This window comes from Pseudophryne corroboree, unplaced genomic scaffold, assembly GCF_028390025.1.
Source record: "Pseudophryne corroboree isolate aPseCor3 unplaced genomic scaffold, aPseCor3.hap2 scaffold_1855, whole genome shotgun sequence".
NCBI classification, from domain to species: Eukaryota; Metazoa; Chordata; class Amphibia; order Anura; family Myobatrachidae; genus Pseudophryne; species Pseudophryne corroboree.
Genome location: NW_026968493.1, coordinates 74887 through 89970, shown reverse-complemented (window position 1 = coordinate 89970; position 15084 = coordinate 74887). Strand labels below are relative to the sequence as shown.

The window sequence follows — 15084 nt, the reverse complement described above, 5'->3', positions numbered from 1 at the left end:
ATTGTGCATTGGAAGGCACAAAGTAAGCAGACGGGTGGAGAAGTCAGGATAGTGCACAAGGGTATAGAAGGGAGCGGCTGAAGAAAAGAGAAGTGGAAACAGACAGCAAACTAGGCTGGAGAGAGACCTGAGACAAAGAGATCTGAATTATACGAGAGCCGACGAGGGGAAACACAAATTATGCAGTCAAGTTTCCCACATTTGGGGAAATCGCAGGAGCAGCACACCCAGAGTACAATGGGTGAGCCTTGCCCTGGGAGAAGCACCTTAATGATCATAGTATCTCACCTGGCAGGTAAGTAGGAGTTGGGCTAGAGCTGGGGAGGGTCGCTGCTCGGGTACCCCCCTGTAAAGTGAAGGAGATCCAACAAAGGCAGCACAAGGGAACTCTCGAAAGAAGAACAAGGCTAGAGGAAAATGTGAGACAAAGAAATCTGACTTTTACTAGAGCTGACCAGAGGAAAGCACAAACACAGTCCCCCACTACCACAAATAATGCAGTTGAGTTTCCCACATTTGGGGAAATCACAGGGGTCAGCATACCCAAAATGCAATGAATGAACCTCACCCTGGGAGAAAAATCTTCATGACCATGGTATCTCCTATGCAAAATAAGTATGATTTGGAATAGGGCTGGGGAGGGCCGCTGCTCATGCACATCTCTGTCAAGTAAAGGAGATTCAACTGAGGCAGCACAAGGGAACTCTCATCTGGGGACAACAACTGCAGGGAGAACATATATTTTCAGATGAACATGGGAGGGCAGAAAGCTGCCTAATACTGAAGCACCCCCAAACAACAAACCAAATGCAACAACTAGTGCAAGCATTCCTGGGGGAAGGCCTGCCGCAGATGGATTTGCATATGGTGATGTCATCCAAGCAGTGGGTCAAAGTTGGCTTCAACCCTCGTCTGCATATGAAAAGAGAAAAGGGGCGTGCAGGGCATGGTGGCCTTTTGCGGCACTTGGCTGACCCCTAGTTTGCATTAAACACCTCCACCCTCCTTTGGTGTGGGGCTCATGTTGGCTATGCCCCAGCCCCTGAAGCATTCAAGCTGATTTCTTGCAGCAGCTGGGCACTGTAACAGCTCCAGAGCTGCTCTGTAAGGCAAGTAAAAAGGTGTGGGCCCTGCAGCACTACCTGTAGTTCGCATTGTGCGTTGGAAGGCACAAAGTAAGCAGACAGGAGGAGAAGTCAGGATAGTGCGCAAGGGCATAGAAGGGAGCGGCTCAAGAAAAGAGAAGTGGAAACAGACAGCAAACTAGGCTGGAGAGAGACCTGAGACAAAGAGATCTGAATTATACGAGAGCCGACCAGGGGAAACACAAATTATGCAGTCAAGTTTCCCACATTTGGGGAAATCGCAGGAGCAGCACACCTAGAGTGCAATGGGTGAGCCTTGCCCTGGGAGAAGCACCTTCATGATCATAGTATCTCACCTGGCAGGTAAGTAGGAGTTGGGCTAGAGCTGGGGAGGATCGCTGCTCGGGTACCCCCCTGTAAACTGAAGGAGATCCAACTGAGGCAGCACAAGGGAACTCTCGAAAGAAGAACAAGGCTAGAGAAAAATCTGAGACAAAGAAATCTGACTTTTACCAGAGCTGACCAGAGGAAAGCACAAACACAGTCCCCCACTACCACAAATAATGCAGTCAAGTTTCCCACATTTGGGGAAATCACAGGGGTCAGCATACCCAAAATGCAATGAATGAACCTCACCCTGGGAGAACAATCTTCATGACCATGGTATCTCCTATGCAAAATAAGTATGATTTGGAATAGGGCTGGGGAGGGCCGCTGCTCATGCACATCTCTGTCAAGTAAAGGAGATTCAACTGAGGCAGCACAAGGGAACTCTCATCTGGGGACAACAACTGCAGGGAGAACACATATTTTCAGATGAACATGGGAGGGCAGAAGGCTGCCTAATACTGAAGCACCCCCAAACAACAAACCAAATGCAACAACTAGTGCAAGCATTCCTGGGGGAAGTTCTGCAGAAGACGGATTTGCATACGGTGATGTCATCCAAGCAGTGGGTCAAAGTTGGCTTCAACCCTCATCTGCATATGAAAAGAGAAAAGGAGCGTGCAGGGCATGGCGGCCTTTTGCGGTGCTTGGATGACCCCTAGTTCGCATTAAACACCTCCACCCTCCTTTGGTGTGGGGCTCATGTTGGCCATGCCCCATCCCCTGAAGCATTCAAGCTGATTTCTTGCAGCAGCTGGGCACTGTAACATCTCCAGAGCTGCTCTGTAAGGCAAGTAAAAGGGTGTGGGCCCTGCAGCACTACCTGTAGTTTGCATTGTGCATTGGAAGGCACAAAGTAAGCAGACGGGAGGAGAAGTCAGGATAGTGCACAAGGGTATAGAAGGGAGCGGCTGAAGAAAAGAGAAGTGGAAACAGACAGCAAACTAGGTTGGAGAGAGACCTGAGACAAAGAGATCTGAATTACACGAGAGCCGACCAGGGGAAACACAAATTATGCAGTCAAGTTTCCCACATTTGGGGAAATCGCAGGGGCAGCACACCCAGAGTGCAATGGGTGAGCCTTGCCCTGGGAGAAGCACCTTCATGATCATAGTATCTCACCTGGCAGGTAAGTAGGAGTTGGGCTAGAGCTGGGGACGGTCTCTGCTTGGGCACCCCCCTGTCAAGTGAAGGAGATCCAACTGAGGCAGCACAAGGGAACTCTCGAAAGAAGAACAAGGCTAGAGGAAGATCTGAACAAAGAAATCTGACTTTTACCAGAGCTGACCAGAGGAAAACACAAACACAGTCCCCCACTACCACAAATAAAGCAGTCGAGTTTCCCACATTTGGGGAAATCACAGGGGTCAGCATACCCAGAATGCAATGAATGAACCTCACCCTGGGAGAATAATCTTCATGACCATGGTATCTCCTATGCAAAATAAGTATGATTTGGGATAGGGCTGGGGAGGGCCGCTGCTCATGCACATCTCTGTCAAGTAAAGGAGATTCAACTGAGGCAGCACAAGGGAACTCTCATCTGGGGACAACAACTGCAGGGAGAACACATATTTTCAGATGAACATGGGAGGGCAGAAGGCTGCCTAATACTGAAGCACCCCCAAACAACAAACCAAATGCAACAACTAGTGCAAGCATTCCTGGGGGAAGTTCTGCAGAAGACGGATTTGCATACGGTGATGTCATCCAAGCAGTGGGTCAAAGTTGGCTTCAACCCTCATCTGCATATGAAAAGAGAAAAGGAGCGTGCAGGGCATGGCGGCCTTTTGCGGTGCTTGGATGACCCCTAGTTCGCATTAAACACCTCCACCCTCCTTTGGTGTGGGGCTCATGTTGGCCATGCCCCATCCCCTGAAGCATTCAAGCTGATTTCTTGCAGCAGCTGGGCACTGTAACATCTCCAGAGCTGCTCTGTAAGGCAAGTAAAAGGGTGTGGGCCCTGCAGCACTACCTGTAGTTTGCATTGTGCATTGGAAGGCACAAAGTAAGCAGACGGGAGGAGAAGTCAGGATAGTGCACAAGGGTATAGAAGGGAGCGGCTGAAGAAAAGAGAAGTGGAAACAGACAGCAAACTAGGTTGGAGAGAGACCTGAGACAAAGAGATCTGAATTACACGAGAGCCGACCAGGGGAAACACAAATTATGCAGTCAAGTTTCCCACATTTGGGGAAATCGCAGGGGCAGCACACCCAGAGTGCAATGGGTGAGCCTTGCCCTGGGAGAAGCACCTTCATGATCATAGTATCTCACCTGGCAGGTAAGTAGGAGTTGGGCTAGAGCTGGGGAGGGTCTCTGCTTGGGCACCCCCCTGTCAAGTGAAGGAGATCCAACTGAGGCAGCACAAGGGAACTCTCGAAAGAAGAACAAGGCTAGAGGAAGATCTGAACAAAGAAATCTGACTTTTACCAGAGCTGACCAGAGGAAAACACAAACACAGTCCCCCACTACCACAAATAAAGCAGTCGAGTTTCCCACATTTGGGGAAATCACAGGGGTCAGCATACCCATAATGCAATGAATGAACCTCACCCTGGGAGAATAATCTTCATGACCATGGTATCTCCTATGCAAAATAAGTATGATTTGGGATAGAGCTGGGGAGGGCCGCTGCTCAGGCACATCTCTGTCAAGTAAAGGAGATTCAACTGAGGCAGCACAATGGAACTCTCATCTGGGGACAACAACTGCAGGGAGAACACATATTTTCAGATGAACATGGGAGGGCAGAAGGCTGCCTAATACTGAAGCACCCCCAAACAACAAACCAAATGCAACAACTAGTGCAAGCATTCCTGGGGGAAGTTCTGCAGAAGACGGATTTGCATACGGTGATGTCATCCAAGCAGTGGGTCAAAGTTGGCTTCAACCCTCATCTGCATATGAAAAGAGAAAAGGGGCGTGCAGGGCATGGCGGCCTTTTGCGGTGCTTGGATGACCCCTAGTTCGCATTAAACACCTCCACCCTCCTTTGGTGTGGGGCTCATGTTGGCCATGCCCCATCCCCTGAAGCATTCAAGCTGATTTCTTGCAGCAGCTGGGCACTGTAACAGCTCCAGAGCTGCTCTGTAAGGCAAGTAAAAGGGTGTGGGCCCTGCAGCACTACCTGTAGTTTGCATTGTGCATTGGAAGGCACAAAGTAAGCAGACGGGAGGAGAAGTCAGGATAGTGCACAAGGGTATAAAAGGGAGCGGCTGAAGAAAAGAGAAGTGGAAACAGACAGCAAACTAGGCTGGAGAGAGACCTGAGACAAAGAGATCTGAATTATACGAGAGCCGACCAGGGGAAACACAAATTATGCAGTCAAGTTTCCCACATTTGGGGAAATCGCAGGAGCAGCACACCCAGAGTACAATGGGTGAGCCTTGCCCTGGGAGAAGCACCTTCATGATCATAGTATCTCACCTGGCAGGTAAGTAGGAGTTGGGCTAGAGCTGGGGAGGGTCGCTGCTCGGGTACCCCCCTGTAAAGTGAAGGAGATCCAACTGAGGCAGCACAAGGGAACTCTCGAAAAAAGAACAAGGCTAAAGGAAAATCTGAGACAAAGAAATCTGACTTTTACCAGAGCTGACCAGAGGAAAGCACAAACACAGTCTCCCACTACCACAAATAATGCAGTCAAGTTTCCCACATTTGGGGAAATCACAGGGGTCAGCATACCCAAAATGCAATGAATGAACCTCACCCTGGGAGAAAAATCTTCATGACCATGGTATCTCCTATGCAAAATAAGTATGATTTGGAATAGGGCTGGGGAGGGCCACTGCTCATGCACATCTCTGTCAAGTAAAGGAGATTCAACTGAGGCAGCACAAGGGAACTCTCATCTTGGGACAACAACTGCAGGGAGAACATATATTTTCAGATGAACATGGGAGGGCAGAAGGCTGCCTAATACTGAAGCACCCCCAAACAACAAACCAAATGCAACAACTAGTGCAAGCATTCCTGGGGGAAGGCCTGCCGCAGATGGATTTGCATATGGTGATGTCATCCAAGCAGTGGGTCAAAGTTGGCTTCAACCCTCGTCTGCATATGATAAGAGAAAAGGGGCGTGCAGGGCATGGTGGCCTTTTGCAGCGCTTGGCTGACCCCTAGTTTGCATTAAACACCTCCACCCTCCTTTGGTGTGGGGCTCATGTTGGCTATGCCCCAGCCCCTGAAGCATTCAAGCTGATTTCTTGCAGCAGCTGGGCACTGTAACAGCTCCAGAGCTGCTCTGTAAGGCAAGTAAAAGGGTGTGGGCCCTGCAGCACTACCTGTAGTTTGCATTGTGCATTGGAAGGCACAAAGTAAGCAGACGGGAGGAGAAGTCAGGATAGTGCACAAGGGTATAGAAGGGAGCGGCTGAAGAAAAGAGAAGTGGAAACAGACAGCAAACTAGGCTGGAGAGAGACCTGAGACAAAGAGATCTGAATTATACGAGAGCCGACGAGGGGAAACACAAATTATGCAGTCAAGTTTCCCACATTTGGGGAAATCGCAGGAGCAGCACACCCAGAGTGCAATGGTTGAGCCTTGCCCTGGGAGAAGCACCTTCATGATCATAGTATCTCACCTGGCAGGTAAGTAGGAGTTGGGCTAGAGCTGGGGAGGGTCGCTGCTCGGGTTCCCCCCTGTGAAGTGAAGGAGATCCAACTGAGGCAGCACCAGGGAACTCTCGAAAGAAGAACAAGGCTAGAGGAAGATCTGAGACAAAGAAATCTGACTTTTACCAGAGCTGACCAGAGGAAAGCACAAACACAGTCCCCCACTACCACAAATAATGCAGTCGAGTTTCCCACATTTGGGAAAATCACAGGGGTCAGCATACCCAGAATGCAATGAATGAACCTCACCCTGGGAGAACAATCTTCATGACCATGGTATCTCCTATGCAAAATAAGTATGATTTGGGATAGGGCTGGTGAGGGCAGCTGCTCAGGCACATCTCTGTCAAGTAAAGGAGATTCAACTGAGGCAGCACAAGTGAACTCTCATCTGGGGACAACAACTGCAGGGAGACCACATCTTTTCAGATGAACATGGGAGGGCGGAAGGCTGCCTAATACTGAAGCACCATCAAATATCAAACCATATGCAACAACTAGTACAAGCACTCCTGGGGGAAGGTCTGCAGCAGACGGATTTGCATACGGTGATGTTATCCAAGCAGTGGGCCAAAGTTGACTGGAACCCTCATCTGCATATGAAAAGAGAAAAGGGGCATGCAGGGCATGGCGGCCTTTCGCAGTGCTTGGATGACCCCTAGTTCGCATTAAACACCTCCCCCCTCCTTTGGTGTGGGGCTCATGTTGGCCATGCCCCATCCCCTGAAGCATTCAAGCTGATTTCTTGCAGCAGCTGGGCACTGTAACAGCTCCAGAGCTGCTCTGTAAGGCAAGTAAAAGGGTGTGGGCCCTGCAGCACTACCTGTAGTTTGCATTGTGCATTGGAAGGCACAAAGTAAGCAGACGGGAGGAGAAGTCAGGATAGTGCACAAGGGTATAGAAGGGAGCGGTTGAAGAAAAGAGAAGTGGAAACAGACAGCAAACTAGGCTGGAGAGAGACCTGAGACAAATAGATCTGAATTATACGAGAGCCGACCAGGGGAAACACAAATTATGCAGTCAAGTTTCCCACATTTGGGGAAATCGCAGGGGCAGCACACCCAGAGTGCAATGGGTGAGCCTTGCCCTGGGAGAAGCACCTTCATGATCATAGTATCTCACCTGGCAGGTAAGTAGGAGTTGGGCTAGAGCTGGGGAGGGTCGCTGTTCGGGCACCCCCCTGTCAAGTGAAAGAGATCCAACTGAGGCAGCACAAGGGAACTCTCGAAAGAAGAACAAGGCTAGAGGAAGATCTGAGACAAAGAAATCTGACTTTTACCAGAGCTGACCAGAGGAAAGCACAAACACAGTCCCCCACTACCACAAATAATGCAGTCGAGTTTCCCACATTTGGGAAAATCACAGGGGTCAGCATACCCAGAATGCAATGAATGAACCTCACCCTGGGAGAACAATCTTCATGACCATGGTATCTCCTATGCAAAATAAGTATGATTTGGGATAGGGCTGGTGAGGGCCGCTGCTCAGGCACATCTCTGTCAAGTAAAGGAGATTCAACTGAGGCAGCACAAGGGAACTCTCATCTGGGGACAACAACTGCAGGGAGACCACATCTTTTCAGATGAACATGGGAGGGCGGAAGGCTGCCTAATACTGAAGCACCATCAAATATCAAACCATATGCAACAACTAGTACAAGCACTCCTTGGGGAAGGTCTGCAGCAGACGGATTTGCATACGGTGATGTTATCCAAGCAGTGGGCCAAAGTTGACTGGAACCCTCATCTGCATATGAAAAGAGAAAAGGGGCATGCAGGGCATGGCGGCCTTTTGCAGTGCTTGGATGACCCCTAGTTCGCATTAAACACCCCCACCCTCCTTTGGTGTGGGGCTCATGTTGGCCATGCCCCATCCCCTGAAGCATTCAAGCTGATTTCTTGCAGCAGCTGGGCACTGTAACAGCTCCAGAGCTGTTCTGTAAGGCAAGTAAAAGGGTGTGGGCCCTGCAGCACCACCTGTTGTTCGCATTGTGCGTTGGAAGGCACAAATTAAGCAGACGGGAGGAGAAGTCAGGATAGTGCGCAAGGGCATACTTTTCTCTTAGTCCGGGGGCAAGGCTTCAAAATGGGGTCTGCAACGGAGGAGACACAGGGGGCGTGGTCACAGCAGCTTTTCTCTACAGCCTGCACCAGCAGGAGCCTACACCATTTTTTATGATCACGCTGAACTGCAGTGCGACTGCAATTACAGCATGGTCAAGAAGGGAGGCGTCATGCTGGGTGGCCATGCCCTGTCACTGTGCAGGAGCCAGCACAGCTCACACACTAGTCCCCGGGTGCAGCCCCCAACCCCCGGGACACCCGGAGCAACAAAATGTAGATTCAGGCCACCAGGCCACGCCCCTACCTATGAAACCATGCCTCCTTTTTACCATTGCGCTGTTTATCTGCGCGCACTGCATTACAATCTCCCTCGCCACCTTTCTGGGTGTCACCAGTGATAGTGACACCTCTGCCATGCTTGTAGCAGCTGGTCCTAAGATCTACGCCTCAAGCCCTGAGTGTTTGCCCTTGTGACTTGTTGATCATCATAGCGAAGCAGATGCTTACAGAAAACTGCAGGGGCTTAGATTGAAAATAAAAAAATTGATGGGTATAAGGTAGAGAGGAGCGGGTTCGGTTCTCCGAGAACCGAATTCCCCACGAACTCCACGTGGTTTACACTGGTCCGAGGCAGGCTCGGTTGTTCCCGCCTGACTCGGAAAACCTGAACAAGGGAAAATGTCATCATCCCGCTGTCGGATTCTTGCGAGATTCGGATTCCATATAAAGAGCTGCGCGTTGCTGCCATTTTTACTCGTGCATTGAAGAGAGAGCGGAGAGGACGTGGCTATGTTCTCTCAGTGGAAATCTCAATATCAGTGCTCAGTATCAGTGGTTACTTATTGCTGCTCAGTAATACTAGTAGTGTGTCTCTCCTGCTCAGTGTCAGTTCTCAGTAGTATCCTCATCAGTGCTCAGTATCACTGCTCATTGTCTTGTGCTGCATTGTGGTGCTCAGCATACTACAGTACATTACTAATAGTCCAGTGCTGCATCTTGCTGCTCAGTGTCAGTTCTAGTATCCTCATCAGTGCTCACTATCACTGCTCATTGCATTGTGGTGTTCTGTATACTACAGTAACATAGTAATATAGTATATATAGAGGAGCGGGTTCGGTTCTCCGAGAACCGAATTCCCGACGAACTCCACGTGGTTTACACTGGTCCGTGGCAGGCTCGGTTGTTCCCGCCTGACTCGGAAAACCTGAACAAGGGAAAATGTCATCATCCCGCTGTCGGATTCTCGCGAGATTCGGATTCCATATAAAGAGCTGCGCGTTGCCGCCATTTTTACTCGTGCATTGAAGAGAGAGCGGAGAGGACGTGGCTATGTTCTCTCAGTGGAAATCTCAATATCAGTGCCCAGTATCAGTGGTTACTTATTGCTGCTCAGTAATACTAGTAGTGTGTCTCTCCTGCTCAGTGTCAGTTCTCAGTAGTATCCTCATCAGTGCTCAGTATCACTGCTCATTGTCTTGTGCTGCATTGTGGTGCTCAGCATACAACAGTACATTACTAATAGTCCAGTGCTGCATCTTGCTGCTCATGTTGGCTATGCCCCAGCCCCTGAAGCATTCAAGCTGATTTCTTGCAGCAGCTGGGCACTGTAACAGCTCCAGAGCTGCTCTGTAAGGCAAGTAAAAGGGTGTTGGCCCTGCAGCACTACCTGTAGTTTGCATTGTGCGTTGGAAGGCACAAAGTAAGCAGACAGGAGAAGTCAGGAGAGTGCACAAGGGCATAGAAGGCAGGGGCTCAAGAAAAGAGAAGTGGAAACAGACAGCAAACTAGGCTGGAGAGAGACCTGAGACAAAGAGATCTGAATTATACGAGTAGCCGACCAGAGGAAACACAAATTATGCAGTCAAGTGTCCCACATTTGGGGAAATCGTAGGAGCAGCACACCCAGAGTGCAATGGGTGAGCCTTGCCCTGGTAGAAGCACCTTCCTGATCATAGTATCTCACTTGGCAGGTAAGTAGGAGTTGGGCTTGAGCTGGGGAGGGTCGCTGCTCGGGCACCCCCCTGTCAAGTGAAGGAGATCCAACTGAGGCAGCACAAGGAAACTCTCAAAAAAAGAACAAGGCTAGAGGAAGATCTGAGACAAAGAAATCTGACTTTTACCAGAGCTGACCAGAGGAAAGCACAAACACAGTCCCCCACTACCACAAATAATGCAGTCGAGTTTCCCACATTTGGGGAAATCACAGGGGTCAGCATACCCAGAATGCAATGAATGAACCTCACCCTGGGAGAACAATCTTCATGACCATGGTATCTCCTATGCAAAATAAGTATGATTTGGGATAGGGCTGGGGAGGGCCGCTGCTCAGGCACATCTCTTTCAAGTAAAGGAGATTCAACTGAGGCAGCACAAGGGTACTCTCATCTGGGGACAACAACTGCAGGGAGAACACATATTTTCAGATGAACATGGGAGAGCTGAAGGCTGCCTAATACTGAAGCACCCCAAACAACAAACCAAATGCAACAACTAGTACAAGCATTCCTGGGGGAAGGTCTGCAGAAGACGGATTTGCATACGGTGATGTCATCCAAGCAGTGGGCCAAAGTTGGCTGGAACCCTCATCTGCATATGAAAAGAGAAAAGGGGTATGCAGGGCATGGCGGCCTTTTGCGGCGCTTGGATGACCCTTAGTTCGCATTAAACACCTCCACCCTCCGTCGGTGTGGGGCTCATGTTGGCTATGCCCCAGCCCCTGAAGCATTCAAGCTGATTTCTTGCAGCAGCTGGGCACTGTAACAGCTCCAGAGCTGCTCTGAAAGGCAAGTAAAAGGGTGTGGGCCCTGCAGCACTACCTGTAGTTTGCATTGTGCGTTGGAAGGCACAAAGTAAGCAGACAGGAGAAGTCAGGAGAGTGCACAAGGGCATAGAAGGCAGCGGCTCAAGAAAAGAGAAGTGGAAACAGACAGCAAACTAGGCTGGAGAGAGACCTGAGACAAAGAGATCTGAATTATACGAGTAGCCGACTAGAGGAAACACAAATTATGCAGTCAAGTGTCCCACATTTGGGGAAATCGTAGGAGCAGCACACCCAGAGTGCAATGGGTGAGCCTTGCCCTGGGAGAAGCACCTTCCTGATCATAGTATCTCACCTGGCAGGTAAGTAGGAGTTGGGCTAGAGATGGGGAGGGTCGCTGCTCGGGCACCCCCCTGTCAAGTGAAGTTCTGCAGAAGACGGATTTGCATACGGTGATGTCATCCAAGCAGTGGGTCAAAGTTGGCTTCAACCCTCATCTGCATATGAAAAGAGAAAAGGGGCGTGCAGGGCATGGCGGCCTTTTGCGGTGCTTGGATGACCCCTAGTTCGCATTAAACACCTCCACCCTCCTTTGGTGTGGGGCTCATGTTGGCCATGCCCCATCCCCTGAAGATGAACATGGGAGGGCAGAAGGCTGCCTAATACTGAAGCACCCCCAAACAACAAACCAAATGCAACAACTAGTGCAAGCATTCCTGGGGGAAGGCCTGCCGCAGATGGATTTGCATATGGTGATGTCATCCAAGCAGTGGGTCAAAGTTGGCTTCAACCCTCGTCTGCATATGAAAAGAGAAAAGGGGCGTGCAGGGCATGGTGGCCTTTTGCGGCGCTTGGCTGACCCCTAGTTTGCATTAAACACCTCCACCCTCCTTTGGTGTGGGGCTCATGTTGGCTATGCCCCAGCCCCTGAAGCATTCAAGCTGATTTCTTGCAGCAGCTGGGCACTGTAACAGCTCCAGAGCTGCTCTGTAAGGCAAGTAAAAGGGTGTGGGCCCTGCAGCACTACCTGTAGTTTGCATTGTGCATTGGAAGGCACAAAGTAAGCAGACGGGAGGAGAAGTCAGGATAGTGCACAAGGGTATAGAAGGGAGCGGCTGAAGAAAAGAGAAGTGGAAACAGACAGCAAACTAGGCTGGAGAGAGACCTGAGACAAAGAGATCTGAATTATACGAGAGCCGACGAGGGGAAACACAAATTATGCAGTCAAGTTTCCCACATTTGGGGAAATCGCAGGAGCAGCACACCCAGAGTGCAATGGTTGAGCCTTGCCCTGGGAGAAGCACCTTCATGATCATAGTATCTCACCTGGCAGGTAAGTAGGAGTTGGGCTAGAGCTGGGGAGGGTCGCTGCTCGGGTTCCCCCCTGTGAAGTGAAGGAGATCCAACTGAGGCAGCACCAGGGAACTCTCGAAAGAAGAACAAGGCTAGAGGAAGATCTGAGACAAAGAAATCTGACTTTTACCAGAGCTGACCAGAGGAAAGCACAAACACAGTCCCCCACTACCACAAATAATGCAGTCGAGTTTCCCACATTTGGGAAAATCACAGGGGTCAGCATACCCAGAATGCAATGAATGAACCTCACCCTGGGAGAACAATCTTCATGACCATGGTATCTCCTATGCAAAATAAGTATGATTTGGGATAGGGCTGGTGAGGGCAGCTGCTCAGGCACATCTCTGTCAAGTAAAGGAGATTCAACTGAGGCAGCACAAGTGAACTCTCATCTGGGGACAACAACTGCAGGGAGACCACATCTTTTCAGATGAACATGGGAGGGCGGAAGGCTGCCTAATACTGAAGCACCATCAAATATCAAACCATATGCAACAACTAGTACAAGCACTCCTGGGGGAAGGTCTGCAGCAGACGGATTTGCATACGGTGATGTTATCCAAGCAGTGGGCCAAAGTTGACTGGAACCCTCATCTGCATATGAAAAGAGAAAAGGGGCATGCAGGGCATGGCGGCCTTTTGCAGTGCTTGGATGACCCCTAGTTCGCATTAAACACCTCCCCCCTCCTTTGGTGTGGGGCTCATGTTGGCCATGCCCCATCCCCTGAAGCATTCAAGCTGATTTCTTGCAGCAGCTGGGCACTGTAACAGCTCCAGAGCTGCTCTGTAAGGCAAGTAAAAGGGTGTGGGCCCTGCAGCACTACCTGTAGTTTGCATTGTGCATTGGAAGGCACAAAGTAAGCAGACGGGAGGAGAAGTCAGGATAGTGCACAAGGGTATAGAAGGGAGCGGCTGAAGAAAAGAGAAGTGGAAACAGACAGCAAACTAGGCTGGAGAGAGACCTGAGACAAATAGATCTGAATTATACGAGAGCCGACCAGGGGAAACACAAATTATGCAGTCAAGTTTCCCACATTTGGGGAAATCGCAGGGGCAGCACACCCAGAGTGCAATGGGTGAGCCTTGCCCTGGGAGAAGCACCTTCATGATCATAGTATCTCACCTGGCAGGTAAGTAGGAGTTGGGCTAGAGCTGGGGAGGGTCGCTGCTCGGGTACCCCCCTGTCAAGTGAAGGAGATCCAACTGAGGCAGCACAATGGAACTCTCGAAAGAAGAACAAGGCTAGAGGAAAATCTGAGACAAAGAAATCTGACTTTTACCAGAGCTGACCAGAGGAAAGCACAAACACAGTCCCCCACTACCACAAATAATGCAGTCAAGTTTCCCACATTTGGGGAAATCACAGGGGTCAGCATACCCAAAATGCAATGAATGAACCTCACCCTGGGAGAACAATCTTCATGACCATGGTATCTCCTATGCAAAATAAGTATGATTTGGAATAGGGCTGGGGAGGGCCGCTGCTCATGCACATCTCTGTCAAGTAAAGGAGATTCAACTGAGGCAGCACAAGGGAACTCTCATCTGGGGACAACAACTGCAGGGAGAACACATATTTTCAGATGAACATGGGAGGGCAGAAGGCTGCCTAATACTGAAGCACCCCCAAACAACAAACCAAATGCAACAACTAGTGCAAGCATTCCTGGGGGAAGTTCTGCAGAAGACGGATTTGCATACGGTGATGTCATCCAAGCAGTGGGTCAAAGTTGGCTTCAACCCTCATCTGCATTTGAAAAGAGAAAAGGGGCGTGCAGGGCATGGCGGCCTTTTGCGGTGCTTGGATGACCCCTAGTTCGCATTAAACACCTCCACCCTCCTTTGGTGTGGGGCTCATGTTGGCCATGCCCCATCCCCTGAAGCATTCAAGCTGATTTCTTGCAGCAGCTGGGCACTGTAACAGCTCCAGAGCTGCTCTGTAAGGCAAGTAAAAGGGTGTGGGCCCTGCAGCACTACCTGTAGTTTGCATTGTGCATTGGAAGGCACAAAGTAAGCAGACGGGAGGAGAAGTCAGGATAGTGCACAAGGGTATAGAAGGGAGCGGCTGAAGAAAAGAGAAGTGGAAACAGACAGCAAACTAGGCTGGAGAGAGACCTGAGACAAATAGATCTGAATTATACGAGAGCCGACCAGGGGAAACACAAATTATGCAGTCAAGTTTCCCACATTTGGGGAAATCGCAGGGGCAGCACACCCAGAGTGCAATGGGTGAGCCTTGCCCTGGGAGAAGCACCTTCATGATCATAGTATCTCACCTGGCAGGTAAGTAGGAGTTGGGCTAGAGCTGGGGAGGGTCGCTGCTCGGGTACCCCCCTGTCAAGTGAAGGAGATCCAACTGAGGCAGCACAATGGAACTCTCGAAAGAAGAACAAGGCTAGAGGAAAATCTGAGACAAAGAAATCTGACTTTTACCAGAGCTGACCAGAGGAAAGCACAAACACAGTCCCCCACTACCACAAATAATGCAGTCGAGTTTCCCACATTTGGGGAAATCACAGGGGTCAGCATACCCAAAATGCAATGAATGAACCTCACCCTGGGAGAACAATCTTCATGACCATGGTATCTCCTATGCAAAATAAGTATGATTTGGAATAGGGCTGGGGAGGGCCGCTGCTCATGCACATCTCTGTCAAGTAAAGGAGATTCAACTGAGGCAGCACAAGGGAACTCTCATCTGGGGACAACAACTGCAGGGAGAACACATATTTTCAGATGAACATGGGAGGGCAGAAGGCTGCCTAATACTGAAGCACCCCCAAACAACAAACCAAATGCAACAACTAGTGCAAGCATTCCTGGGG

At 50.1% G+C, this 15084-nt stretch overlaps 20 non-coding genes and 3 pseudogenes across 20 annotated transcripts; all 23 read right to left on the bottom strand.

Annotated features, from left to right (window-relative positions):
• Positions 1–167: 167 nt before the first annotated feature.
• LOC135003335 (U1 spliceosomal RNA) lies at positions 168–303 on the bottom strand (annotated as a pseudogene).
• A 152-nt stretch (positions 304–455) lies between these two features.
• LOC135003308 (U1 spliceosomal RNA) lies at positions 456–619 on the bottom strand. The gene has a single exon (XR_010204334.1). It is a non-coding gene; the product is annotated as a U1 spliceosomal RNA (small nuclear RNA).
• Positions 620–1293: 674 nt separating this feature from the next.
• Positions 1294–1456, bottom strand: LOC135003336 (U1 spliceosomal RNA). The gene has a single exon (XR_010204359.1). It is a non-coding gene; the product is annotated as a U1 spliceosomal RNA (small nuclear RNA).
• Positions 1457–1608: 152 nt separating this feature from the next.
• LOC135003310 (U1 spliceosomal RNA) lies at positions 1609–1772 on the bottom strand. Its single transcript, XR_010204336.1, has one exon. It is a non-coding gene; the product is annotated as a U1 spliceosomal RNA (small nuclear RNA).
• A 674-nt stretch (positions 1773–2446) lies between these two features.
• On the bottom strand, positions 2447–2609 carry LOC135003321 (U1 spliceosomal RNA). Its single transcript, XR_010204347.1, has one exon. It is a non-coding gene; the product is annotated as a U1 spliceosomal RNA (small nuclear RNA).
• A 151-nt stretch (positions 2610–2760) lies between these two features.
• On the bottom strand, positions 2761–2924 carry LOC135003314 (U1 spliceosomal RNA). The gene has a single exon (XR_010204340.1). It is a non-coding gene; the product is annotated as a U1 spliceosomal RNA (small nuclear RNA).
• Positions 2925–3598: 674 nt separating this feature from the next.
• LOC135003320 (U1 spliceosomal RNA) lies at positions 3599–3761 on the bottom strand. Its single transcript, XR_010204345.1, has one exon. It is a non-coding gene; the product is annotated as a U1 spliceosomal RNA (small nuclear RNA).
• Positions 3762–3912: 151 nt separating this feature from the next.
• Positions 3913–4076, bottom strand: LOC135003316 (U1 spliceosomal RNA). The gene has a single exon (XR_010204341.1). It is a non-coding gene; the product is annotated as a U1 spliceosomal RNA (small nuclear RNA).
• A 674-nt stretch (positions 4077–4750) lies between these two features.
• Positions 4751–4913, bottom strand: LOC135003327 (U1 spliceosomal RNA). The gene has a single exon (XR_010204352.1). It is a non-coding gene; the product is annotated as a U1 spliceosomal RNA (small nuclear RNA).
• Positions 4914–5065: 152 nt separating this feature from the next.
• On the bottom strand, positions 5066–5229 carry LOC135003318 (U1 spliceosomal RNA). Its single transcript, XR_010204343.1, has one exon. It is a non-coding gene; the product is annotated as a U1 spliceosomal RNA (small nuclear RNA).
• Positions 5230–5930: 701 nt separating this feature from the next.
• Positions 5931–6066, bottom strand: LOC135003334 (U1 spliceosomal RNA; annotated as a pseudogene).
• A 152-nt stretch (positions 6067–6218) lies between these two features.
• LOC135003307 (U1 spliceosomal RNA) lies at positions 6219–6382 on the bottom strand. The gene has a single exon (XR_010204333.1). It is a non-coding gene; the product is annotated as a U1 spliceosomal RNA (small nuclear RNA).
• Positions 6383–7056: 674 nt separating this feature from the next.
• On the bottom strand, positions 7057–7219 carry LOC135003325 (U1 spliceosomal RNA). The gene has a single exon (XR_010204351.1). It is a non-coding gene; the product is annotated as a U1 spliceosomal RNA (small nuclear RNA).
• Positions 7220–7371: 152 nt separating this feature from the next.
• LOC135003306 (U1 spliceosomal RNA) lies at positions 7372–7535 on the bottom strand. Its single transcript, XR_010204332.1, has one exon. It is a non-coding gene; the product is annotated as a U1 spliceosomal RNA (small nuclear RNA).
• Positions 7536–9959: 2424 nt separating this feature from the next.
• On the bottom strand, positions 9960–10123 carry LOC135003338 (U1 spliceosomal RNA). Its single transcript, XR_010204362.1, has one exon. It is a non-coding gene; the product is annotated as a U1 spliceosomal RNA (small nuclear RNA).
• A 152-nt stretch (positions 10124–10275) lies between these two features.
• Positions 10276–10439, bottom strand: LOC135003329 (U1 spliceosomal RNA). The gene has a single exon (XR_010204354.1). It is a non-coding gene; the product is annotated as a U1 spliceosomal RNA (small nuclear RNA).
• A 670-nt stretch (positions 10440–11109) lies between these two features.
• On the bottom strand, positions 11110–11273 carry LOC135003332 (U1 spliceosomal RNA). The gene has a single exon (XR_010204358.1). It is a non-coding gene; the product is annotated as a U1 spliceosomal RNA (small nuclear RNA).
• Positions 11274–12108: 835 nt separating this feature from the next.
• LOC135003333 (U1 spliceosomal RNA) lies at positions 12109–12244 on the bottom strand (annotated as a pseudogene).
• Positions 12245–12396: 152 nt separating this feature from the next.
• LOC135003348 (U1 spliceosomal RNA) lies at positions 12397–12560 on the bottom strand. Its single transcript, XR_010204371.1, has one exon. It is a non-coding gene; the product is annotated as a U1 spliceosomal RNA (small nuclear RNA).
• Positions 12561–13234: 674 nt separating this feature from the next.
• LOC135003324 (U1 spliceosomal RNA) lies at positions 13235–13397 on the bottom strand. Its single transcript, XR_010204350.1, has one exon. It is a non-coding gene; the product is annotated as a U1 spliceosomal RNA (small nuclear RNA).
• A 152-nt stretch (positions 13398–13549) lies between these two features.
• On the bottom strand, positions 13550–13713 carry LOC135003309 (U1 spliceosomal RNA). The gene has a single exon (XR_010204335.1). It is a non-coding gene; the product is annotated as a U1 spliceosomal RNA (small nuclear RNA).
• A 674-nt stretch (positions 13714–14387) lies between these two features.
• Positions 14388–14550, bottom strand: LOC135003323 (U1 spliceosomal RNA). The gene has a single exon (XR_010204349.1). It is a non-coding gene; the product is annotated as a U1 spliceosomal RNA (small nuclear RNA).
• Positions 14551–14702: 152 nt separating this feature from the next.
• LOC135003305 (U1 spliceosomal RNA) lies at positions 14703–14866 on the bottom strand. Its single transcript, XR_010204331.1, has one exon. It is a non-coding gene; the product is annotated as a U1 spliceosomal RNA (small nuclear RNA).
• Positions 14867–15084: the final 218 nt, after the last annotated feature.